Below are 27,125 nucleotides of genomic sequence, written 5' to 3' on the forward strand. Positions count from 1 at the left end.
ATTTACATAAAGCATCTATTTCTACAGATGATTACAATTACTTGATAGTTTTTGTACTGGAGCAGGTTTGGGGGGGGCTTGAAAATGTATGTAATTTGTACACAGCTAGTAATCATTGTACAAAAATTGTAAATGGCCTGTAAGTGGCACTTAATTCATCTTTACAAGTGATGCTGCTAATCAGGTGTGGGTAAGATTCGATTTGAAATTGTGGGGACTGCAGTTTTGGTCCTCAGAACAAGACAAATGCAGGTATGGTGAATGTCATAAGTTGCAGTTCCCTTTGAGGTACTGCAGTCTTGGACTTGTAGCTGAGGTGGAAGCTTTAGGCCCTGACATTGGGAGGTTCAAGAGAAATTACACCCCTCCATACCTCTCAGCTGTCAAGACTTTCAAAGAATGTCCAGATTTTGACTCATATTTTTGGTCTGTTTCTCAAAATTGTGATTTTCCAGCAAATCATTGATGGTTGAATTCAGAAAGTTTGTTTGTGTCTTTCGGCTTTTCCCGGTTAGGGGTCGCCACAGCAGAACTCCGGTCCGCTAATGATTGGTACTTGATTTTTACGTGCCGAGTTACCAGCCCTGACGCACAACCTTCAACAAAGGTACGCCCATTCACGCATGTCTCTACGCAGAAGACGCTTTAGCTGAGAATCGAACCGGACAGCGTCTTACTGTGAGGCGACAATGCTACCGCAGCACCACCACCGCGGGTTGGTTGAATTCAGAAAGTAATATTGGGCATATGAGTTTCAGACTTCATATCCTTCAGAAAATCCATGCTAATGCAAAACCTGTTATTCTGTCAACTTTCTAAGTTTGTAAGTACAGTATTTAAAAAGTGTCCCTATTTTGGGGCCTTTGTCCCCCCCCCCCTATTATTTATGGCTTTGTCCAGATTTCTTGCTTTAAGAAGTTGAGAGGTATGCACACCCCAGTGCAGGTTTTAAGGTTCACTATGTTTACCTGATATTCAAAATATACTTTTTGCATCCGTACTGTTAGTACAGGAGGAGGGTTTCCACCTGTGAAGCTGGTAACCTGAGTTGACTAATAATCCTGGAATTTGGAAGGCTGGCTGGGGAGAGGCAGGCTTGAGCAGCTGATGGCTAGCTCACCTATCTTGAATGGAGGGTGTGAGTTTTTGCAGTACAGTGCTCTTCTGTAACGGAGGCTGGAGATCAGCATTATATCTCACAAGTGACTTGAAGGAAAGGCGGATGTCAATGTTTCATAGGTAGAATACTCATGGGTGTTTGTTCATAGTCTCCTTGGGAAAGTTTAGGGCATAAAAAAAGTATTTGCAGTCTGAAGCAAATACTGCAGAGTTGGGATGCTTCATTGTTCCCATCCTGAATGTGGTTGAATGCTCCATTAACTATTACCCTGGACTGATAGCCCAGTTAGGGGTAAGCCAGTCAGTCAGAGGAGGGTGGGGTAAGGAGAGGTACTGCTCTCTGCATATGTTCACTATGGCCTTGCTGGCAAAATGTACCTTTTGTATCTGTCTGACTCACATTTACAGGTCTTCCACTTCTGATAGGGAACAATGAGTATATCACATTAATTATAATGCTTAGGAAAATTGAAAGAATTACACTTAGCAAAGGGAAATGTGAGGCCAACTTACACTTCGTATTTTCATGCATAGTTAGTAACAAGAGCTTCTTGGCAGCTTGTAGCCTACTTCCTACTAACCACAACTAGATTTCTTTTAAATATTTGCATTCTTGAATTAAAACCTTTTAGCTCAGGGCATACCAAATCTGTTTTTGACTTTTTGATAGTTCTCTTTTTTTTTCTGTTTAAATACTCGAGTAATACAAAATGGTCATCATATTATCATTGCTGCAATAGCTTTAGCAATATAGGTTATATCCTGCATAGGATATAACAACTGTCCACCTTCTAAAGCTTTAGAGCACCTTCCATGCTCCCAAACTGTCAGGCAGCTTTAGCGGAGGTGACTAGAAGACAAGTTTTGGTGCAAAGCTCTTAAAGCTTTACTAACATTAAAGAGTACGCTGTTTTGAGGAGCAAGGGTCGACTTATGCTTTTCCTTTGCTGGACAGAAAAGTTCCCTTTGAGTGGAAAGCTTTCCTCATTCTTGTTTCTGTTTTATCACTTTTTTTTTTCCTTGCGAAAGTTATTTTAAAGCTAGGAGTGCTGTGTTTTAACGGACTGTCAGAAGACTTTATCTTACTTTTAAATGGCGCACTCATTTTTCCTGTCAGTTTAAGTGCTGTTAAGTAGCTGACATATTTTTGTGGAGAAATTTTGTTTATTTCACTTTTGTGGAGTTGGCATAGTGTTTTAAAAAAGCTTTTTATTGTGTTTTTGTCAAAAAAGAAACTGTTGTAGACTGATAAGTGTTCACCAGCATTTACTGCTTGTCTTCCCTGGGAAAGAGGAACAATTTTTGGCTTGACCATGGAACAAACTACTGGTCCCACAGGCAGTCTGGACATTCTTCCAGCCAAAAAAATTAAGCAAACCGCCTTTGCCACCACAGCAGGTTAGCAATTTGCCCTAGCCACAGGTGAGTGACTTTGCTTTCACCATTTTTTGATCCTCGTGCCACTCCTCTTTTATCCTGGATCCATCTGGTGTAACACCTAGAGCCACTGTGGACCCAGGGATTAGCCACATGCTCTGCAGCTGTTGGAGTTGCCTCAGTGGGCAAGGAAGAGCCACTCTTGTCAGTCCTGGGAGAGGGGAACAAGGTTTCCCTGGTGTGTCAGAATGTGGTTACCCTTCCCTGGGGAGGCTGCTGTTGCCATTTGTAACACAGTTGGCCCAATTTTCCTGTCAAAAAGTAACAGAAAACCAAGCATGTAACTACTCGACCTCAAATTTCTTTAGATATGAATAGTTTACTGTGTCTGGCTCGGGGTTTAATTCAGGATCTGATGATATCCGTGTCATTATTCATCACAGATGGGTCTTTGATCCGACCTCAAAGCCGAGCCGGCAACTGTCAGACAGATCCAGAGCTCTAGCTCCTCCCCTTCCCATAATTCCCTGCTGTTGTTTACTCGTCAGATCTCATTTGCAGAGGAAATGCTCAAATGTGATTTTTCAGAGCTCTAGCTGCAGTCAGATAAATGCTTTCGTTTTGGAGTTATTCTTTATTTTGTAGTGCTTTCAAGTTAGTTTTTGGGTAGTCCTTGTACTTTCTTGGTAGTTTATCCATATCCCTCCCATCTCGTCTAGTTATTCTAGTCAGCTGTATTTTCTGTGGGGTTTTCCCTTCCTTTTTCCCCCGGGGGCTTTTTTCTTCCTCTAGTTAGTTTAAAAAAAAAAGTTAGTAGCTTTTCTTGGTTAAGTAGCTCTCCTTTTTGTCGGTTAAATTTGTCTAATGTGTGGTTGCTAGTTTGTGTGTGTGTGCATATGTGTCTTGGGGCACATGGCTGATAAACCCTCTGGGTTCAAGAGATGCTCCTCGTGGTCTGAAAATGCCATGTTCCGATTCGCACGAGGAGTGTCTTTATTGCTTAGGAGCAGCTCACTTGGAGGTTGAATATGACATTTGGGCTGCATTCAACCACAGGGACCTCGTGGAGTGACGTAATAAACTGCTCATGAAGGACTTGGCTAAAGATGGTCCTTTGCCTTCGGACCCCCCTTCCAAGCCCTCTCAGGAGCCCCTGAAGAGGCCCCTTCCCCTGTGGGGGGGGGTTCTTATTCGCAATCTAAGAAGCCAAGGCTCTTGGATCGCAGATCCTGGAGCCAAGCCCAGCCTCTTTAGCTCTGGATCCAAGATCCACCATTCTGAGCGCCTTGGATCACTCTCGGATCCAAGACTTCCTCGGAGTGGAGGTCATCAGATCCAAGTGGTCACAGGCTGTCCCCAGCTCTGACCAGCTTGTCAGATCCGTCGGGCACTCCCTTCAAGTCTTCAGATCCAACCAGATCATTGGGTCCGATTGACCTGTTGGATCCTATAATTGTCAATTCCCCACCTAGGCAGTCAGATCCAGTTCATAGAAACAGATCCCCTTCCTGGCTCCGCAGGGTTTAGGATCCAGGGTCAGATCTCCTGCTAGGTCTGGTCATTCCTCTGTTTCTACCAGGTCCTCCAAAGTTTTCTCCCCTCAGACATGGATAGGATGGTGAGCTTTCTCAAAGCTCAAATCGAGTTGGGCTTGCTTCTGTCCTCTGCCCTGCCAGCTAGGGGACCTTCCCCATTGACAGGACACCTCTCTTCTCTTACAATCCATCAGGGTTTGGAATGTCAGAACCAGGGAAATTCCAACGACAGGTAAACTGGGTATAGTATTATTATTTTTTGTACTCCATCTGGGTCCCTGGCTGGCTCTGCTCCATTGCCGTGTGATCAGGGTGCGCCTCACCCTAGAGGGGTCAGTGCGAGTTCATTGGGGGTGGGTTTTGGGCCCAGAGTTTTCATATCATTCCCTTTCCCTGGGGGCTTCAGCACTGAACAGCTTGGGGCCGATATCAGGGGACGTTGTTGCTGTGTCAGGGTCCATTCCCCCTACCCAGGTGGTTCTGGCCACAAGGGAGGGGAGAGGTGCTTTGTCCAGCCCGTCAGACTTCCGGGGGCATAGAGACAACCTTCTCCAGCCTAGCAGTTACCTCTCCTTTTTCTCTTGGTCGCCCCCAGCCTTTCTGCAGTTTGGGTACTGAGGTCTCATCATCCGTCCAGGGTCAGCTCTCCGGAGAGAGCCTTCAGATGGGCACTGCCCCACTTTGGGTACCTGTCTCTTCCGAGTCGTTCCCTGATCCCACCATGGAGGATCTCCCTTGGAAGACATTGTACAAGAGGAGACACTTGGACTCCCCCAGAGAGTCCCCTCACTGAGGACACGGACTTTGTGGAGGGAGATGGGTCCCCCAGGCTCCCACCCTAGGAGGTCTCCTTTGGAGACATCCTCAAAGTTCTTAAGCAGAAAGGCAGGTGGTCTTGCCCATCTATGGAAGAGTCCATGTTTCTGAAGGCCTTCAGGATGTGCCCATCTTCTTCCTGGTTCCCCCCTGCTGGCAAGCTGGTGGAGCTCATTGCCAGCGGGGCTTGGAAGGAGCTGAACATGGCAGAACCGGTGCCTAAGAGAGCAGACAAACTCCTCACTGCCCCAGAGATGGAGTAAAGGAATTCCCTTAGATGCTATTGTGGTGGCCACTGCTACTAAGAAGGAGCTAGTGGAACAAAGCTCCATGGTCCATCCTCCGAACAGGGAGTCCCAGGCGATAGACCATTTTGAAAAACTGGTTTTTCTTTCAGTTACTTTCAGACTGAGAGCAAGCTGTTATTTGGCCCACTTTACCCGGCTTCAGAGGGATTTGATTTTGTAGCTTACCACTTCCCTTACAGAGTTGTTGCCTCCAGAAAGTCTTAACCTAGTCTCTCTGAATTTTTCTACCTTGACCACCCTGGCTAATTCATCTATGAGATTGATCTCCAATGCGGTGGAGGCCAACTCTCAAGTGGCTGGCACTGTTATTGCCATTTGACAGCACACTTGGCTTCATCTTTGCGGGTTTGCAGAACCATTCAAGGCATCTTTTACCACTGCCCCCTTTGACGGCTCCACCTTGTTTGATCCATCTGTTAAAGAAACCTTAACCCGTAGTGAGCAGGAAGGAAAGGCTCTTTCTGCTCTAGGGATCAAATTTTCTAATCCCCAGTGGTCCTCCTCTAAGACTCCGAGGGGATGTAAGAAAATATGGTTCCGGAGCACTGTCTTCCTTTCAGGATGCTCCCCAGGAATCCTCTTCAGCTAGCTGGGGAAGGGGATTCAATGGCAAATGCCTTCTCAGGGGCAGAGGGTGTCCGCAGAACCAGGGCTCCTGGGAACCCTTCTCTGAGAAGCCCTTTCATTGTTCCTGAAGCACTGCCTGGCTGCCCTACCCTGGAGACAGTTGGCGGTCTACCCTCCCTACACCCACTAGCCTGGGTAAGTCTCACCTCCGATCAGTGGGTGCTTAATCATTTCCAGGGGTTATATTATTCCCTTTTTCCAGCCCTCTCCAATCCGAAAAATTCTCCCAGACATTCCACCCATTCAAAGGGAGTTAGCTTACATTGAGGTGGAAGTAAATGTACAGGGGGTGTGGGACACCAAGCACAGATGCAAGCACATAAATATCAAGGAGATGCTTTCCATGATCAATGCACTCAACTCTGAACTAGCTTTGGTCCCTGGAACGTCTTCAAGTGGTTACAGACAATACCACAGTCAGGTGCCCATCAACAAGCAAGGGGAAACCAAGTCATGCCACCTTTGCAGTGTAGCCATGTTTAGCGTGGGATATAGCTTCATAACACAATCTCACTCTACAATCATCCTGAATTCCACCAGAGAAAAATGTGTGGCAGACAACCTGAGCAGAGCCAGGGCAGACCCTCATGAATGGAAACTAGATCAGGGAGTTTTCCAAAATTTGATCCCTGTTTGGGGAGTTTCTCAAGTACACCTCTCTTTCCTTTCTGAACAGTCAACTGGCAAGATTCTGTCCCAGATCTCCATGCAAGAATGCTTGGAAGACAGACAACTTTTCAATTCCTTAGACATAAATGTTCTGTTATGCTTTTCCACCATTCACCCTAATATCTAGGGTATTTCTGAAGATTCAGAAGGAATTCCCCAAGGTTATTGTGGTAACTCCATGTTGGTCCAAGCAGTTGTGGTTCTTCCTTTGTCTGGAAATAGCCAATGGCAATTACCACAAGCTTCCTCATAGACTGAAAATAATTCACACAACAACAGGGTTGTTTTTGATGCACCCCATCAACTTCAGTTCAACTTCGGTTTACTGCCTAGATGATAAGGTCTTAATTCCTTTTAGGCTCCTGTTTGCTTAGGATGTGCAAAAGGTACTAATGTAGGCAAGAACGCCTACTACTAGAAAACTGTGTATTAGCAAATGGAAAAGGTTTTCTGGTTAGTGCCAACAACATAACCAGCACCCATTCAGGGCTGTTTTTTCTCTGGTTTGATAATATTTGAGTTACTATCCATTGGCATTTCTTATTCCTATGTCAAGGTTCAATTTGTCAGCCATTTCAGCCTGTCTGCTCATAGAGTCTCTTCTTTCAGTGCTGTCTCATGTCAAAATGGTTTTGAAAGGGGTTTTGCATAAGACATCTCCAAAAAAACTGGTGTTCCCTTCTTGGAATCTTCATTTTGTGTTAGAGAAGCTAACAATTGCTCCATTTGAACCTGCTAACCTGGCTGACTTGATCTTCTTAACATAGAAAACAGTTTACCGATTTCTGTGACCTTTGCAAGAAGGGTGTCTGAATTACAAGCTATTATGGTGAGTCAACCCCATCTCATTTTCCATAGAGACACAGTTTCTTTGAGAACTAATCCTTATTTTATGCCTGTAGTAATATCTGAGTTTACTTTAAGCCAAACTATCCATCTCCCCTTTCCTGAACCTAAAAATGAAGGAGAAACTGTACTCCATACCTTGGATGTCCACAGACAACTCTAGTACTATACTGACAGAACTAAATCTTTCAAATCTTCAGATCAGCTGAGAAGAAGCTAGAGATGAGGAAGGAGTCCAGCTTGGGCATTCCTAGACTTGGAGAAGGCATATGACAAGGTTCCAAGAAAGCTGATTTGGTCAATCCTGTGGGGGTTCAGAGTACCAGAAACATTGACAGAATTAGTACAAGCTATGTACAAGGACCCAGTGACGCAAGTGCAGTCAGTTTTCAGTCTCACAGAGGGACTCCAATGGGAGTGGATGTGCATCAGCATTCAGCTCTGAGCCCACTGCTGTTCATACTGTTGATGGACTACATTTAGGGAGCAGGTCAGAGGGGAAAGATCAACAGAGTTGGTGTATGCAGATGATGCATTACAGGCAGTCTCTGAGCAAAGGATAGGGGAGTAGAATACAACACTGAAGGGACATGGGATGAAACTGAGAAATAAGATAGCTGTAATGGCAGCAAATGGAGTTCAGAAGAAGCTGAGAATTGAGATAGAAGAGAAAATAGTGGAGCAAGTTAATAGTTTCAAGTGTCTGGGAGGGATGGTGAGGAGATGGGAAGTCTGAATTAGGAAATTAAAGCTAGATTCATAGGGGTTGCAGCCAACTGGCACAGAATGTCAGTGTCGTGTATGACAGAAGAATGCCAAAGATGCTGAAAAGTAAGGTGTACAAAACAGCAGTGTGACCAGTACTACTGTAGAAACCTGGGCAGTAAAGACAGAGCAGCTGAGGAAGCTGCAGGTTATGGAGATGAAATGTGTGAGACAAATCACAGGATGCACACTGTGAGATAGGTGAAGAAATGCTGATGTAAGAGTACAAGCAAAAGTAGCTCCAATTGCAGAAATGGGCAAAGACAACAGATTATGGTGGTTTTGGCACATGTGCAGAAAAGCAAAAGACAAGCTGGTGATGAAGATTTGGGACAGTAGGAAGAAGGCAAGAGAAAACATGGGCATCCAGCAGAGAGGTAAATGGTTTGTGTGAGAGAGGGCCTGTAACAGTCAGGCATGAGATCTGAAGAAGGCAGGAGAAGTAGAGAGATGGCAACAGTTGACTTGACACCTGACTCCATGTATAAAATGGGAAAAGGGAGGGGAGGTCGATGATGCCAGTGATATAAGCTTGATTCCTTCTCTAGGTCCAGATCAGGCTTTCTAGGACCATTCTCCAGAAGCTCCTGGACTCTTCTCCTTTCACCTCCCAAATGTTGTTAGTTAGGGTAATCTACCCATATAGCAGCAGTGATCAATATGATAAGTTTATTTCCATGACTGTGTTTGCCATAATATTAGATGTTCAAATGATCACTGCTGCAATAGCAGCTCTGTCTCTCCATCTCCCTCATTTTTAGTGTGCTTTTTATGGCAGGGTGCAGACACTTTTATTTTTTGTTGCTCTTAGCTATATCCTTTCAGGTCTTAGTCTCCCTCTCTCTGTTGGGAGGAAAGCTCTGAAGGGCTTCACACCCAAACTTGTCTTTAGTCAGCTCAGCTTGAGCTGCCTGACAGTTTGGATGCATGGAAGGTGCCCTGAAGCTTTGGAAGCTGTCCTGCTATTATATGGGTTGTATTCTACCAAGGCTATAACTAAGCTACTACAGCAGTGATCGACACTTACTGTAATGGAAAGTTTACTTACACAACTGTACTTTTTTTCTTCTTCTTCTGTTTAGCAGTCAGAGTTCTTTTCTACCTGTTTGACCACTGATGGTGTTCTGAACAGATATCAGAAATTTCATCAAAGACTATCCCATAGCATGATTATACCCATTATGGAGAGCTGATTAACTAGCAACCACTTCACTAAGATTTTCAAATGCATAGCTGCTCATTTTTCTGTGGATTTGTTTTATTCCTCACTACATTTACCTTTAGTGTTTTAGACATTCTTATACTGTATTTACATTTTTGCTAGTACTGACAATGAACTGTTGGAGATTGGCTTTATTATTGTATACCAAATGTACTTCAAGTAGACAAATGGTGTCCAAATGGTGTCCAAGGATTACTGGAACCAAGAAAGGCAGAGAAATAGAAGGAAGTCACCCAAACAAAGGCATAGTCTTTGACGATTTGTGGATAAAAAGGGAATCCTGGCCCATGAACTTTGGGGAGCCAATGCAGTCTACATAATTTATGTCTTGGGTGCCTGTTGGAGCTGTCATTGAGGAGGAGAGGTATGATGAGGCTTAAGGTTGTTCTCCTTTCTTCAGGGCAGGGAAATGATTGTGTGTGTTGCTGGGGAATCCCTGGTTAGAGAATGGGGATCATTTGGAGGTGTTTGTTTACAAAGGGTGGCAGAGCTGACTGATCACATCACATAGGAGTGTGGCTTGCATCACATAGGCCTATTGCCTGCAGTGGGTGTGAATGAGCATGAATGTGGGCATGGATGATAAGCAGAAAGCCTGAACCACCGCTGATGGCCCCAACTGGTCAGCTATTGCCTTGGTGATAGGGAAAAAATATGCCAATTAACTGAGAAAGGATGTGATGGTCATCAGGCACCAGGGGCCAAAATTAGTGGAAAAAAAAGAAATGCTTAAACTACCTTGCTCTAAGTTATCCTCCTAGATACTAAACAGTGAGGAGCTCTGAAGATCCCATTGATTGACAGATCCAGAACTGTACAAATCCAGAAATATAAACTGCAAGCATTTTTTTTAAAGAAGAACATAGATCTCGGCTGCCTTATACTTGTTTCTTCTCCCAGCATGATTTGAGATCTTATTGTTTAAGAAGACATTTAGGAGTGATACAGTATTGAGTAATTCCAATACGTCTAGGTAGATGACAGTAATTGTTCCAATTCAGTCAACTTTCCAAAGGTCTTAGCATTGCAGAGAAGTGCATCAAGCACCCTTCTGTCCTATTCCGTTTTAACTTGGTTTTACAGACTTGATTTATCTAAAACAAATAATGAGCTGAGGTTGTTAAATTCAGGAGTTCATTTCCATTTTAGTGGTGTTGGTTATATTCAGTCCCTGACTTTGTATAATGCCCATTAAAGCTTTTTGTTAATGCTGACCTTTCTGTTTTATTGTTCTCTACCATTAGACTAGAACTATTAGAATTACCTGAACACTGCTTTTACTAACTAGAATAATCCATCATCTAGTTATAACTAGAGTTTGATTAACATCTGGAATTGGAGAATTTGTAATTTAAGGGGGAAGGGAGGTTAGTACCACTTCTTCATCGATAGGGCAGCATTTTAAGTTATTCATCCCTTTCCAAAAGCAGTGAAATAAGTTTTTGGGGTTTATGAGTGATAGATTTTTATCTTTTTAGTCTTGAGTCAAGAATAATGCTTTAGGATGTGCAAAGTACTGGTTTATCCCATAAACAGTGCTGGGAGACTGCATACCAAGATTTTCAATTCACTGTCAAAGAACAAAGGAAAACATCATATTTTAACTTTTCTTGTCAGTTTCATGTTAGCAGAACTCTGATGTTCCATAGCTTTTAACAAGTCAGTATATTTTTAATTATTTATGCCCTCATGATTCTCACTTAGAGCTTCGCATGAACACTTGACAATATACCTTTTTAAAACATAGACCATCTGGTCTAAGCATTTATTTTTTGACATTGTACATTCAGTTCCAGTGCATACTGTCATTGCAGACATCCCTGCAATGACTCATCCCCCAGCCTGAAAAGGCTAGAGCTTGCAAAAGATTCCTGACACATTACTTTTCTTTCTTGCCTCTATTAAACCTTAAACCAGACTCTTTTAAGCATAACAACATCCTTAACTCCTTCAGCACTTAGTTTGCCTTCAGTTATCTGTCAATACACTATAATTTGCCAATAAAGATATTGCAGTTGTAAGGAACTTGAAATACAAAGCTACAACTTTTTTGAAACTATATTTTGCATAGTCCTGCATCTGTTTTACTTTTTGATTTTAACAAACATATTATAAAAATTTTATTTGACTCATTTATGAAGAAACTTCACATTAATATGCACTTTGTGAAGAATAATCGAGGCAACACATTTTTCCATAACAGACCCCTTCCATTTGGCACTACCAGTGTCAGACAACACATACAATTATATTTTAATTTTTCTTAACTTGATAAAATGTGCTTTAGCATCATAGTATTCATCATCTACAGTGACTGAATTTTCATTTACTTTAAGTTCATTATCAGATATTTTTATAAGTTGCATTTCACATGCAGGTGAGGTTAAGCATTTTGTAATTACAGACTTTAGAACAGAAAATATTACAACAACTAAAAGACTCTTCTTCTTCTTTCGGCTTTTCCCAGTTGGGGTCGCCACAGCGGATCATCTGACCGCTCATGATTGGCAGTGGAGTTTTACAGTGTCGAGTTGCCAGTCCGGCACCCAACCTTCCACAGAAGGCACGCACACAATCACACCTAGGGCCAATTTAGAGTGTCCAATTCACCTACTGCATGTCTTTGGGATGTGGGAGGAAACCCACGCGACCACAGGGAGGACATGCAGACTCCGCACTGAAGGCATACCAGCCAAGAATCGAACCAGAGAACCTCTTGCTGTGAGGCGGCAACACTAACCGCTGCACCACCGTAGCTGCTCCAAAACAACTAAAAGAATAATACCAGTTATTGTAATGCTACCTTGTAATAAACTAGTTCCCAGATTACCAAATACACTGCACATCCTTCCAAAAAGTGTCCACTGTTTAGATGTGCTGTCCAGGTCCTTGGCCCTGTGTTCCATGAAATTGGCCAAGTTTTCTTGTTCATTATGATAGTCACTAATATAAGAAAGCAACAAATTTCTATGAGGGCAACATGACCCCCACCCCTTTGGCAGCAAGCATTATGTCAAGTGCCAGTTGATTTTGTAAAACCACAATTCAGATTTCAGTCATTTCTCAATTTGCCATCCTGATGTGATGTGAAGTATTATTTGCTACCTCCTGAAGAATTTGCACAAGCATGGTGATTTTGAACATTGTCATTTGCATTCCATATCCAGGAGTAAAGACAGAAAATACTTACTCTGCGCAGTGATTTGCCCATTTATTTCTCAGTCTGTCTGCTGGAGAGTTCTTAAAATGTTGAATAGTAGGAGGTAATATAGCTAACAAAATGACATCCAGCCCAGTTTGTGGACAACCAGTAGTAGGCACGATCACTACAAATATAGTAACAATCCTCTGTCATGCGCTTGCCGTGCCCCCAGTCATAGCTTTTTAAGTGTATAGATTTCAGTACACTTTCATGTCTAGTGTCATTGCATTTGCTGGTTCCCACTGGTACAGTTCCATTTCTAGCATAGCATATGTCACCATGATTTGTGGTTGCAAGCTGAAGAGACACAACCTTGGAAAAGTTAGTCACATAACGCCACTTTTGATTAGTGTCACTAAGATCCTTTTCGAATGTCACCTGTGATGCAGGGATTGAAATCATAGTAATCCCTGCCTTAGAATGATGAGGTATAGGCAGATGCACCCAACAATTTGTCATATTAAAGTCCACAGCATATTGTCGAAGAACCAGCAGGAGACTGTTTTCTCTCGACCAGTTTATAAAAGGAAACAGCAATAAAAACAAAGCAAAAGTACCTGCTGTCACTGAATTTATCATGGGCTGCTATTTGGGTTGATTTCTTTTCTTTTAATCCTTCACAGTAGCAGATGGTTTGTCCTTCTTTCAGCTTTTTCCGGGTTAGGGGTCACCACAGCGGAACTCCGGTCCACTAATGATTGGCAGTAGATTTTTTTTACGGGTGCCGAGGTGCCAGCTTGACGCCCAACCTTCAACGAAGGCACGCATGTCTTTTGAATGCAGATGGTTTGTCCTACACTTTCAATTTTTTTCTTCACAAACAAAGATGATTCATTTACAGCTTTCACACAAGTGCTTTTTTTTAGGACTCAAGCAGTACTTTCTTTGGAAAGTTTTAACATGAGCCTAATCACTGGGCCGCAGTTGGTGACAGGGCTGGTCAGGAAGTTGAAGAGTTTTTTTGCACAGTTTTGTGGTACTTCTGCAAGAAATTAATAAGTTTTGTGCAGTAAGACAATATAACACTATTAGTTAGAGTTAATTCTTCATTTGTGTAGCATGTCCCATGTATCAAATGAGACACTGAGGCACTGTGATGGGTTCAAGTTATGTATTGTGCATAAACACATCAGGAGCTGTAACTGGAACATGTATTTAAGCTAACTGACTGAGTCATTACATCAGAAACACTGGCATGTGCATCTCCATTCACTCTGACTATGCAAAATGGCACTGATCTTGCACATGCTCAGTAACTTGTATGCACTTGCTATCTAGCTATAGTGGCTGACTAGGTACAATGCATACAGTGATATACATCCTCTCTCTTTGATTTGTTCGACATAGAGGCGAACAAGATATTTTTAACAAGCTGGATATCGTATCAACATGTAACAAATGAATTCAAGTCCAAGTCGCAGTGTATCTTGAAATGGGTTTGGAAATCCTACCCAATCTGGCTACATAAAAACTTTGGGTTTAGCAATAGGGACAGTCTCTGGAGATTCTTTTACAATTGAAACTTTGGGGATTACATCAGGATTGTTTGAAGAAAGAACACTGTCTTCTGGAATTTAAGCAAGTGTAGAGTCATGCTGAGAAATAGTCTCTGGCAAAGACAGTCTGCTGTGTCACTGTTTCAGAGACAGGCAGTAAGTATCTTCGATTCCTTCTGAAATCCATTCCATCAGATTGTATGATCTCAGTTCTTCATAACGGTTTTTGACGATACCCACTCGGTCATATCCTTTCAATGTTTGCATTCTCACAACTTCTCCTTGTCCTAATGGTCTAAGAAAAGCCAAGTGAAAGCACTCCAAATACACCAAGAAATCCAAAAAGAGTGCAGCAAGCCAAAACAGGAAAACCGAAGATTAAATCCACTCAATTTATTGTCAACAGTACTAAAAAGCATAAACGCTTTTAAATAACACAGCAAGTACGCGTTTTCGTCCTCAATACTTGGACTTCATCAGATACATAAAATTAAGACCATTCATTTATATGCAGTTGTTTTATTTATGTACAAATATATTTATTGATGTTTTTATGTATTTATGTATTTATTTACAAATGAAAGGTAATATATAGATGTATTTGGTATAATTATTTAAGCTTTTTAATTTAATTATTTAAATAGAGAAGCATTGAGTAGTAAGGGAATATATTAAATGTTGAATCATGAATATTTATGAGCCTAGAGAGTACACTGGTTTGCCCATTTAAATGTTTTATTAATATGTCATTGGTTAATTGATTTTAATTTAGGTATTTAAGGGATGAATGGTCTTAATTTTATGTATCTGATGAAGTTCAAGTATTGAGGATGAAAATGCGTACTTGCTGTGTTATTTAAAAGCATTTATGCTTTTTAGTACTGTTGACAATAAATTGAGTGGATTTAATCTTTGGGTTTCCTGTTTTGGCTCGCTGCACTCTTTTTGGATTTCTAATGGTCTAAGCGGTTTGCTGGACTTATCTTGGTACAACTTTTGTAACTGTTGTTTTCTCAAAAGTTGAGCCTCGACCATTCTGGTGTTCTTTACATTTGTTTACTGATTGGTATCGTTGTTCTCGTCTGCCTGGACGTTATTCTCTGAACAGATGAACCAAGCAAGTTATCTTGAAGAATGTTTCTAAGATTGAGTAAGTTAAGGAAAACTTCAGTACCATTTCTGTTTTGGATTTCTCCAACAAATGTTTTGCACTTTGACCTGCACCTTCAGCTAATCCATTGGACTTGTGGATACTCAGGACTACTAGTAACATAGACAAAGTCCCAAGACTCAGCAAATTTCTTGAACTGCTGACTTGTAAAGTATGCACCATTGTCAGAAATTACTTTGTGTAGACTACCATGGACAGAAAAATGTCTCTTCAATTTTGTAATGACAGTGCTAGATGTTAAGTTATGAAGAAGGTCAATTTCAAACCAATTCAAATAAGAGTCTGCTAACACTAAGTAATGCTGACCATTCCATTCGAAAATATCAGTAGCAAACATCGACCATGGTAATTCAGGAATCTGGTTCAGCATTATTGCTTCACTATATACCAACTCAATTTAGATCAGGATTTCAAAAAAAAAATAAAATAAAAAATGCCCTCCAAAAAGGAAGCGAAAAAAAGTCTATTACTATCAAGCGACTCTGCAGGCCAGGTGAGTTCTTTGGCACTGACTACTGAAGTGCTGGGCAGGTTCTTGAAATGGGTATTTCGAAGTTAGGCCTTAATTATATGGTTACATGATGACAGTACCTAAGGAAATTAAGAGAGATCACAGATCGTGCCACTTTATGTAAGGAATATTTGCTGCTGCTTCAGAATGTGTAAATGTTCTTTCAGTTTTAATCCACATTTAGTGAATTGTAACAACGCAATCTGGATGGACAGAGCTAAATTGGAGTGGAATTTGAAATTAAAACTGGTTAGTACTCGCATGGGGCTGGGGTACAAAGTACCCAATGAAACAATAATAAGTACCTATTTTGCAGAATATTAAGATAATTCGTAGACCATTTAGTCATTCCTAATAGTAATTTTAACACAGTCCAGATTTTTTTCACGGAAACTTTGAAGCAGAGCATTATACCGCTGCCTATATATTTGTACCCGACTAGCCCTGTGCCCGCTTGTGCATAACTTTAAGCGTCATAGCTGAGCTTTTAAAATCATTGCAGATGACCTCAAAGAGGTTCACTTTCTTATTTCACAAAATAAAAAATCCCATGTAGTCCAGGTAAGAAATATTTGTATTTTTTCCGTTGTTTAGTAATGCTTGTATATATTACCCTTAAACATGCCTTTCTTTATGAAGGAAATCAGTGAATCTAATAGAAACAAGCCTAAATCTTAGTGCAAAAATCCTCTGTACTTGAATCGTAGCAATTTCAGAGGTATGCCACAGCCTTGGGGTCTCCCTTTAGGAAACTCTTGACATTTTATTTTTTAAGAATTGGGATTTGTGCAGGGCAGGCGCAGCTGTTAAGAGTTCCCACTTAACGTTTGGTTCTCCGATTCCGTTCTTGGGGGTATTCGACTTCATCTTTGTCTAGGGTTACCTGTCCCTCTTTGGGCAGCTGTGTCCCGCGGAAAAAAAATAAAAAATGACAAATGTCCTGAGATTTTAGGATAAAATGTATCATAAGTTTTCTTTAATAGTTGCGTACAAAAGTTATTTTGTATCTAAACACCAAATTCTTACATGAAATAGCACATGCAACTCAAATGTTACAAGAATAACCTTTTATTTAGGCAAAAAGGTGAAGCTCTGACCTTTTCACTGTCCTTGAGTATGTTTAGTCCTGTAAAATATCACATTTCTACCCTATCTGTGTCCAGATGGGTTTTTTGCAGATTATCCGACTTCCTATCGCAGGTCCCGAACATGCGACCCAGGCAAAATGGCATACTGCGCTCTGTGCAGGGACACACTTCCGTTACAATTTATTGGATTAATCTTTAATCGTGGCACTTTATACTATTTAGTTTAAGGAACAGAATAATTGTTCGCATCAGTTTATAAATTCATGGCAGTTTATAAATATATGTGTTTCTAGGTAAATGATAATAATAGAACCAGACGATGCATACATCTCAACTGTCAATATCCAGATTTTTGCCTCTGATTTTTGTTATGGTAATGATCATACAATCTGTCCTTTTGTGGCTAATCACGAAGGACTGACGTCACTAAATTATATTTAATTTTCAAATTTCATAGCATTTGGAAAATGCCCGGTAACGCAAATCCTGTTATTCTAGCAACTTTCTAAGTTTGTAAGGGCAATATTTAAAGTCTGCCCCATAGCTCTCAATCTTCCATGTCAAAATCGAGGAACACTTAGGGTTACCACCTGTTCCACTTTGCGAGGGACAGTCCCTCTTTGGGCAGTTGTGTCCTGCAAATAAATTGTAAAAATTGCAAATGTCGTGAGATTTTAGGACAACATTATTTCCTATATTTTATGTAATAGTTGCATAAAACAGTGATTCTGTATCTGAAACACCTAAATGTTATAAGAAACAGAATAAGCAACTAAAATGCTACAAGAATAAACTTTTATTTAAACAAAAAAATTGAAATTCTGTCCTGTGTACTGGCCATGGGTATGTTTTGCACTGCAAAATCTGACGTTTGCACCAAAAATGTCCCACTTTGGGCATTTAAAAAGGTGGCAACCCTAGGAACACTGCCTCTCATAAAGTGGATACAAATGGGCAAAATGTGGAACACTTACTAACAGCTTCAACAGTAACGCTCACAGGATAGTTAAAATGTGCATTTTTTACTTGTGAAAGGTTCTTTTAATGAATTGATATGATTCATTATTTATCACGGATACCACTTGCAGAGTTCCTGATGCTGCATGTGTGACTGACCCTTTTAATGTGGAACTTGAAGGAACACGAACTTTTTAAAACTCCAAATGAGGAACGTGCCTCGTAATGACGTACCCTTGAGATGTTGGAGTCTGCCCCTATTTTGGGGTCTTTTTCCAGATTTCTTGTGGAAATGCATATGACTTGATACTCAATAAATATACTCAGTACTTGACAGTTTATGTTCTGTTCTGGTGAGTGAATCGTAATGAAACACAAATGAAATGAGAAGAGAGGGTTAAAAAATAACATGGTAGCTAAAATTTCAGTCCAAGAAAACAAAATCTAAGCAGCATTGCATAGCATGTGGATATAAATGACTGTTGTGTGGCTAGCGTGAAACATCTTTTCCAACAGTCAGCCGCAGTGGGCTGTGGCATGCCTCTCAGTTTCTGTAATATACGCACAACTTTTTATGTTGTTTGCCCTCAGATTGACCCCAGATTTAGTGTTTCATGCCCTAGTTGTGGACTTTCTTTTTGTAAAGTCAGACCTGTTTTAGGGTTCTTTGTTACCCAGTATTACAGCAAAACACATACAAATATTATTTAGAAGTAGCAATCAGGAATCTAGTACATTGACAGTCTGTCCCGAAGTATAAAGGCACATTCAACTTTTTTGTCCCTCTGTTATGACTATTAAGCATCAGTGAAATAATGTTAATGCTGAGAGGCTGGGAAGCATTCTAGTCGGAGTTCCCACAAGGCCTTATCCTGACTTTGACCTAGGAGACACGGATTAGACGGGTTCCATTCTCTGAGAGGTCAGCGGGGTGAGCGGGAAGGAGCATCATGCCTGCACACGTAGAAGGGGGAAGAGGGTAAGGACTCCAGGCAAGGGATACAGCCCACAACGGAGATGGGGACCATAGCCCTGAGTCAGTTGATTAGGGGAGCTTATCCATTCTTTGTCCTCATTGACGTTATATTGCATTTGGAGAGGGAAGGACTAAAGACAGGGCAAAAAAAAATCCAAGCTGTCCAAAGATGAAAGTTGTTCGAAGATGATAGTTCACTTAGTGTATCTATGACCAGCCTTCCACTGCTGGCATGAAGGCTATATTTCACTTTAAAGAACGGGCGACCCCTACCTCGGTACCCTGACCCAGCACGGTGTTAATGTACTGGTAATGTCCACTGAAAAACGCACAGTAAGGAAGCTAACGGGAGCCTAAAGTTAAAATAAACAGACAATGTTAAAAAAACGCAGTGTGTTGTGTGTGTGTGTGTGTGTGTGTGTGTGTGTGTGTGTGTGTGTGTGTAAATGCGGCAAAAGTGTGTGCGTGTGTGTGTAAGAAAGAGTGACAGCGCTCGACTAGTAGTAACAGCAGTTAATGGGTATGTGCATCTCTCAACCTCTAGCTCAAGAAATCTGGATAAAGCCTAAAATAAGGGGGTGGGGATACAATTCACCTGTCCAGATTTTTACTGAATGTCCGGATTTTTTTCCAACTGTTTATCTGATTGTTCCTCATACAGTGTGTGTTGTTTTGGCTAATGGAAGAGCATTAAAGTCACTAAATAATGCCATACATTTGAGTTTTACACTTCTAGAATTCATGCCAACGTAAATCTTCTTATTCTAGAAACTTTTTATGTGTATAATAATAGCAGTATTTAAACTCTGTCCTGATTTTAGACCTTTGTTCTCCATTAAGTAATGTATAAAGTTTTTTTGTGCTTAGAGGTTGAGAGCTATGGAGTGGGGGGGGGCAAAGGCTGATAAACAGGAATAGATTTTAAACATTGCTACCAATATAAAATTAGAGTGTTTCTAGAATAAAATTATTTGTTTTAGCACACATTTCCTAAGGGAAATAATGTCTGAAACTCAAATATATGCCATTATTTATTCACTTCAATCCCAATGATTGCAAACAAACCACATTTTGATGAGTAAGAGACCAAAAATACGATAAATAGCTAGACATGTTTTGTAAATGTTATATTTTGTATGTAAAATACTTCCTGCAACACCATTTACATATACTACAGCAAGTTTGAAACATTAGGAGGAGGAACTATTTTACATCAAAATATATAAAATAATATAAATAAAATACAACAATTTTACAGACAACCCATTTTTTAAATGCAAGAATGTCCTCCACAGTGTGTTACTGTGTAAATAATGCTCTTCCAGGGGTATGGAGGCCCTTGTCCTGTGGCGTCAGGCCACAGAACACTCCTGGATGGGCGTTATTTTCACAGGTACGCACACCCTGTTGTGCATTATTGCTTGCTAAGGAGCACTGATCCTTGGCTGAGCTGGAAATGGGTGAGGTCAGTTGAGTGGCAGCACATATATGTGAAGTGTTACCATCACTTTGGCGATATTTCAAATACAAGTACTTAGATCTCATATTGGATTTAACCCCTTACCCTTAACTTTAAATGCCATACAGCCAATGTTGTTAGCAAAAGTGCTTAAATATGTTCTTTGCTATAAGATCTCACATATTCTTCAACCACTGGGTAGGACAGAAATAGCTAAACAATTAGTGCTTTTCCCAGACTGGAGTACTGCCTTCTAGTAATACTCCTACAATCCACATATCCTACAGATGTATTACAAACCACAGAAATGTTGAATACAAAAATTGACCAAAATCTCACCATACAGCAACCTATTTAGAAAAGCTTGATAATATTCTACCTCCATTCCATCCCCATTGTCCTCCTAACCCTTTCTCGGTGTCCCATGTTCTCTTGAGTGTTTCTGGGGATTCTCTCTCCACCATGCACTCTGATGGTCCATTCCATGGGTCTGTAACCATCTCTGTGAAGAAATACTAGATTCATGGAGTAGTTAGTCCCTACTCTGTGCAGTCTGTCTGTACCTGCATCCTTATCCTTCCTTTTCAGGGTGACCCTTTTCTATGTCTCTGACATGGTCTTCTACACCACTGTTAATGCTGCCTCTCTCTTCTCTTATCTAGAGAGAGAGAGAGAGAGAGTGGACATGACTCCACAACTCTCTAATCCATTCTGTGTCTCTAAGTGTAGTAATGCCCTCCATGGCATGTGTTACTGTGTGAATAACACCCTTCCAGGGGTGTAGAGGCCCCCTTTCTGTGAAATTGGGCCTCAGAACACTCCTGGGCATTATTTACACAGTTATGTACACCCTGAAGGGCTGTATTGCTTGCTTAGGGTTCCTTTCTACAACCTATTGTTCTTTTCTGTGTTTGACTTCCAGACCTGTACGCAATATTCAAGATGTGGTCTGATCAGTGCAAGACAGAGTAGAAGCATTACCTAGGATTTATATATTAGGAGTCTGTTTGCTGCTGTAAGTGCCCTCTAACTCTTCTCCCACTGGTCCAGTCCCAGAATGATCTGCACTTCCAGATACTTTTCCTTGATGTTCATTGTGTTTCCCTGTTGCAGTCATTACACTGGGGTTATCCTGCTGGCAGGCTACCCGCAGTCGGCCTGAATTCCAAAGTCCTGGTTCGGCATCGGTTGCTGTTGCCTCTTCCCTGACGTCAGTGCGCCACAGGTATAAAAGATGCAGCCGACGCCATTTTCTTCAGTCTTTCTTGCCGCATAGTGCCCGAAGCAAAAGCAGTTCGCAAGTGCCGGTCGGCCGACTCCTGAGATTTTCAAAACCGAATTTCAGATCCGAAGTCTTCATTAAAGCTAAGTACCCCATTGGGGAAACTTTTTTCTTGCTCCAGGCTGATGTCAGAAAAAGTTAACAATTGTATTTCTTGTGGGAAGCAAATACCTCATAAGGATTTTCATTCTTACTGTATTCCTTGCCTAGGCCCTAACCACGACGTTGCCAGCTGTCGGTTTTGTGCTAGATTTAACCAACGCACTATTAAGCATCGGTACGATTTTCCCTTTCATTACTTTGACCGAAGATTTAATTATATAATGCCGTCGAAACAGCTGACGACCGGAGTTTATAAAAAGCGCAAGGAAAAGGACAGGCATCCAAGGTCCAAAACAGACAATGAGGCCTCCGCTAGGCCAGTCACTGGTTCTCAGTGAGGCGCTTTCGCAGCCCCTGATGCCCACTACCTCAGAGCCACAGGCCGCTTCTGACTCCCATGTAGAGCCGACTAGGCCTCTGGATACTCAAGGTATTGGACATTCGGAAACTATTCCCTCAGATGGGTCTGGTGCCGCTGAGCAGGCATCGGCTTCTGAGGGTGTTTTCAGACCAACACAGTTATATGTTAAGTTAACCTCAGCTTCAAAGGCAAAGACTAAAGCAGCTCTAAAGGCAAAGAAACAAGTACAGCATTCTCCTGCACAGACTTCCATGCCTAAAAAACAGATGCTTAAAATGGCCGAAGACCTAATTACTTTGATCAGGGGTTCCCATCTCCCTCCAGGTAAGAGGCCTAGGCAAGAGACAGAATATGAATCTTCAGATCAGGTTTCCATTTCCTCTGACTCCTCTTCTGAACAGGGATACTCCCTTCCTCCTTATGAGGATTCTGATGCTGAAGAGTCTATTCCTTCAGCCTCTCTTCCTGAGGATTATTCTTTTGGGGAAGCCCTTCACACCATGAGGGAGCACTTTCACTGGGAGAGCCAAACTTACTCAGAATCTAAGAAAAGGCTCAGAGACTTTCTTTTACTACCTCAGCACAGACCTCTTGCTATTCCACCTGTTCTAGACATAGTAGATGATGTATTTTCAGAGTCCAGTCTGTCTCCTGACTCTTTGCCCCCTGCACCGGTTAAGCCAGACAGATACTACAGGGTTCCAAATTCCCACAAATTTCTATATAAAAACCCTGCTGCTGACCCAGAAACTATATCTCAGGGTCCCAAAGGGGTCAAGGCTTCCACTGCGAAAAACCCTGTCCCCTCTGATAGGGATTCTAGGGCACTGGACAGATGGGGGAAAAAATTTACACTTCTGCTACCTTGGCTGTAAGGGCTTTAAATTGGCAGTTTCATATGCTTAAATATCAGCAATATTTAATGTCACTGCTAAAACAGAAAATGTTGACAAATTCTGAATGTGCAGATAACAAGGAAATGCAGGATTTATTGCATGCAGCTGAACAAGTGGGAAAGCATACTTTGCAATGTGGTTTTGATTCACTGGAGGCCTCTTGCAGGGCCGCTGTTACGGGTACTGTCATTAGAAGGCATGCTTGGTTAAAGGAACAAAATCTGCCTGATCATGTTAAAGTACAATTATTGGATGCTCCTTTACAGCATGATACTTTGTTTGGTGTTAAGGCAGAAGAGGTGTTGAAGAAAATGGAGGATAAAGCGAAATCTATGAAGACAGTTAAGGATTTCTTACAGGTATAACTACCCAGATTTAGCAGGAACTGGCCTTCAAAGAATTGGCCCTTTCCAGTGTCAGACAGGCCACCAAGAGGCAGACGCCCTAGAGGCAGATCCCAGCCCCTAAACAATGGGGTGCTTCTACCTCCAAAAGCGGAGTAGACAAATCACAGCCATATAGAAAACAGTCCCAATGACTTTCCTCTGCCAATACCAAGCACTTATCTTTTGGCAGCCCCCTTCGGGGGAAAACTAGCACTTTTTTCACAAAATTGACATATAATCACCCAGGACAAATGGGTCTTGAAAATAGTGTCCCAGGGCTACAGGTTCCACTTTCACACTCTGCCAAAGGCAAAAGGTATGCCAGACCTGCCACAAAATCAATGGGCAGAGGCACAAAAACAAGTTACATCCCTCATGGACATGAGGGCCATTCAGCGAGTACCACAGCAAGAGCAGGGACAAGGATTTTACTCAAGACTATTCCTGGTACCCAGAAAGGACAAAGCCTGGAGACCAATACTGGACCTGTCTATTGTAAACACTTTTCTGGACGTTCCAAAATTCAAAATGTTGACTCTGCAGCAGCTTCTGCCCATGCTGGGCAAGAAGGCTTGGCTTGTAACTTTGGACCTAAAAGAGGCATACCTGCATGTCCCAATCAGACAAAATTGCAGACGATACCTCAGATTCATAGCTGGATCAATGCACTGCCGATACTCTGTACTGCTCTTTGGCTTATCTACTGCACCCAGGGTCTTCACAAAATGCCTGGCACCAGTAATTGCCTTCCGCAGCAAAGGGGAATTCAAATATACCCTTACTTGGACGACTGCCTTATTCCAGCAGAGAACAAAGACATTCTACTGAGGCATCTGGCGTTTGTAAAAAGATTACTAATTTGCCTAGGGTACACGGTAAACGAAAAGAAATCAAAACTAGTACCCTCTCAAGAGATAATATTCCTGGGTGCAAGCTTAAATACAACTTCCCAGATGGCTTATCTCACGCCAGACAAAGGCAACTGACTTCTTACTTCGAAATGTTGGCAACAAAGATCCAGTTATCTGCAAGAACAATTCTGCAGGCTTTGGGCTTCATGGCTTCCTGCATTCTACTAATTCCATATGCAAGACTGCATATGAGGAAACTATAATGGTATCTAAAAAGTGTTTGGACTCAACATTGCCACAGCCTGGAAACATTAATTACCCTCATTCCCTGCCTGCAACAGGAGTTTCGATGGTGGGCACAGGCCTGTCACCACAACCATTCACTCTACCCTTTGTCAGGCAGACACTAACAGATGCATCAGATTATGCCTGGGGGGCCCACATGGCAACAAAATGTATTCAGGGAGCATGGCCAGCAAGCCAAATGCATCTTCATATCAATCAAAAAGAGATGTTAGCTGTTCAGAATGCCCTGACAGCCTTCAAGGATCTACTTCATCCAGGACAACTGCTGGTAAAGACGGACAATACTACAGTCATGTGGTACATAAACAAGCAGGGAGGCACACATTCCTACCCCATCTGCAGACAAGCCATGACTTTGTGGAACACAGCATTGATTTATCAAGTACACCTGAAAGCACAATTCCTACCAGGAAAGACCAATACTCTGGCAGACGAGCTAAGCAGAAATCTCAAGGATCCTCACGAGTGGAAACTAGATCCACAAATCTTCAGCATGATGACAAGGAAATGGGGATGCCCAGACATAGATCTCTTTGCCTCCCCGCACAACTGCCAACTACAGAGATTCTGCACAAGGACTTATCACAAACAAGCATGGAAAGTGGATGCCCTATCATTCAGCTGGAAAACCCTTACAGTATATGCCTTTCCTCCACTGCCTCTCCTCCCCAAGGTACTCCTAAAGGTCAGACAAGAGAAGCCAAAAATGATACTGATTGCCCCAGACTGGCCACGCCAGCACTGGTACCCAATCCTAAAGAGCTTGTCTCAAGGCCCAGCCTAGACATTACCCCAAATTCCTCATTTGCTAACCCAACAAAACAGTCAGATCCTACACAGCCAACTCAGAACCCTAAACCTGGCGGCATGGCTGATAAGTTAACCATTCCGAACAAACCTCTCTCTAAAGCAGTTATGGATGTTATTTTGGAGGCCAGGAGGCCCAGCACCAGAAAATATTATACAGAAAAATGGAAGAGATTCTGTGCTTGGAACCAGGCACAAGGAATGGACACGCTTGTACCAAATATTCCTCAGATTTTACAATACCTAACTGAGATGCTGGACAAAGGCCTATCCTTCTCATCAATTAAGATCCATGCCTCTGCCATTTCAGCTCATTACAATACGGATCCACCTATTTTTTTCACATCCACTGCTAAGCAGTACCTCAGAGAGGCCAAAAACATAAGACCTCCAAGGAGAGCTCCAACACCTGCATGGGACCTCAATTTTGTCTTGGAAAAGCTCACACTGCCTCCTTTTGAGCTAGCCAATACAGCTGAGATAAAATACTTATCATGGAAAACAGCTCTGCCCCTAGCAATAACCTTAGCAAGAAGAGTCTCAGAGTTAGAGGCACTAATGGCTGTGGAACCTTTTATTATTTTCCATCCGGACAGAGTTTCTCTAAGGACAAACCCAACATTTATGCCTAAGGTAGTGTCCAGTGTGGCTCTTAACCAAACCATTCATTTGCCTACCTTTTATCCAAACCCACAGAATAAGAGGGAGAGACTTCTGCATTCTTTGGACATACACAGACAGCTATGCTTCTACTTGGACAAAACTAAAGCCTTCAGAAAGACTGTGCAACTCTTAGTGGCATATGTTGCAGGATCACAAGGAAAAGCTATTTCAAAGCAGACTATTTTAAAATGGATAGGCCACTGCATTCGTTCCTGCTATTCACAACATGGCAAATCAGTGCATAAGGGCATTAGGCCACATTCAACCAGAGCAGCAGCCACTTCAGCAGCCTTCCTCAGAGGAGTACCAACCAAGGACATTTTGGAGGCTGCAACTTGGACGTCAGTGCACACTTTTACAAAGCACTACCACTTACCTCTTTACTCCAAATCCAGAGCAGGCTTCGCCACTGCAGTTCTGCAGGGCCTCATAGCCACTCCTAATTCTATCAAGGCCCAGCCACCCAACCTCAGCTTTGGGATTCAACCCAAGTGTAATGACTGCAACAGTGAAACACGTTGAACATAGTACAGTTGTGTACCTACCATAAATGTAGATGTTCGAGTGTATTCACTGTTGCAGTCCAGGTGTTACCCTCCCTCCATCCCCCTTTCATTGCTGGGACTTATCTGTGCTTCTCTATTCTATACAACCTATGTGGTGTATTTGCTTGTAGATGAAGGTAATGTTTATGTTATTGCATGCTTTTTTATGAGCAGAATTTTTTAGCCTACCCTTTTGGGGGCACCTGACATCTGGGGCAAGAAAAACTGAAGAGAATGGGGTTGGCTGCATCTTTTATACCCCTGGCGCACTGACGTCAGGGAAGAGGCGACAGCATCCGACACCAGACCAGGATTTTGGAATTCAGGCCGACTGCGGGTAGCCTGCCAGCAGGATAACCCAAGTGTAATGACTGCAACAGTGAATACACTCTAACATCTACATTTATGGTAGGTACACAACTGTACTTTCTTTTGCCATCAGATCCATTTCCCCCTGCTGTAGCTCACACCATGGTTATTGTGGCTGAGGTGCATCATATTGCATTTGTCTGCACTGCACTTCAGATGTGTATTGTATCAGTTCCTGGTTCATCTGCAAGCTAGGTTGGCTCCTGTGCATGTCTTTCTGGTGTTTCTGTGGGTTTCAGCAGGTGCTTTGGCCTCATATCACATTCTAAAGACATCTTGGTAAGTGAAGTGATGGCTCTTACTAGCTGCAGTTGTGTGTAAACTTGAGGTTCCTCACAGTTTTAAACAAAATAAAGAGTACTTCAGAAAACAAATTAATGTATTTCTGCTAGCATATTTCTCCCCACATGGTC

General features: G+C 42.0%; 1 protein-coding gene across 2 annotated transcripts in view; it reads left to right on the top strand.

Moving 5' to 3' along the window:
* The window catches only part of DHX16 (DEAH-box helicase 16), a 983,432-nt gene that overhangs the window by 314,369 nt on the left and 641,938 nt on the right, over nt 1–27,125 (top strand). The gene's annotated exons all lie outside the window — the stretch shown is intronic.

Source organism: Protopterus annectens, chromosome 9.part0 (assembly GCF_019279795.1).
Source record: "Protopterus annectens isolate FY-2018-M chromosome 9.part0, PAN1.0, whole genome shotgun sequence".
Classification (NCBI taxonomy): Eukaryota; Metazoa; Chordata; order Ceratodontiformes; family Protopteridae; genus Protopterus; species Protopterus annectens.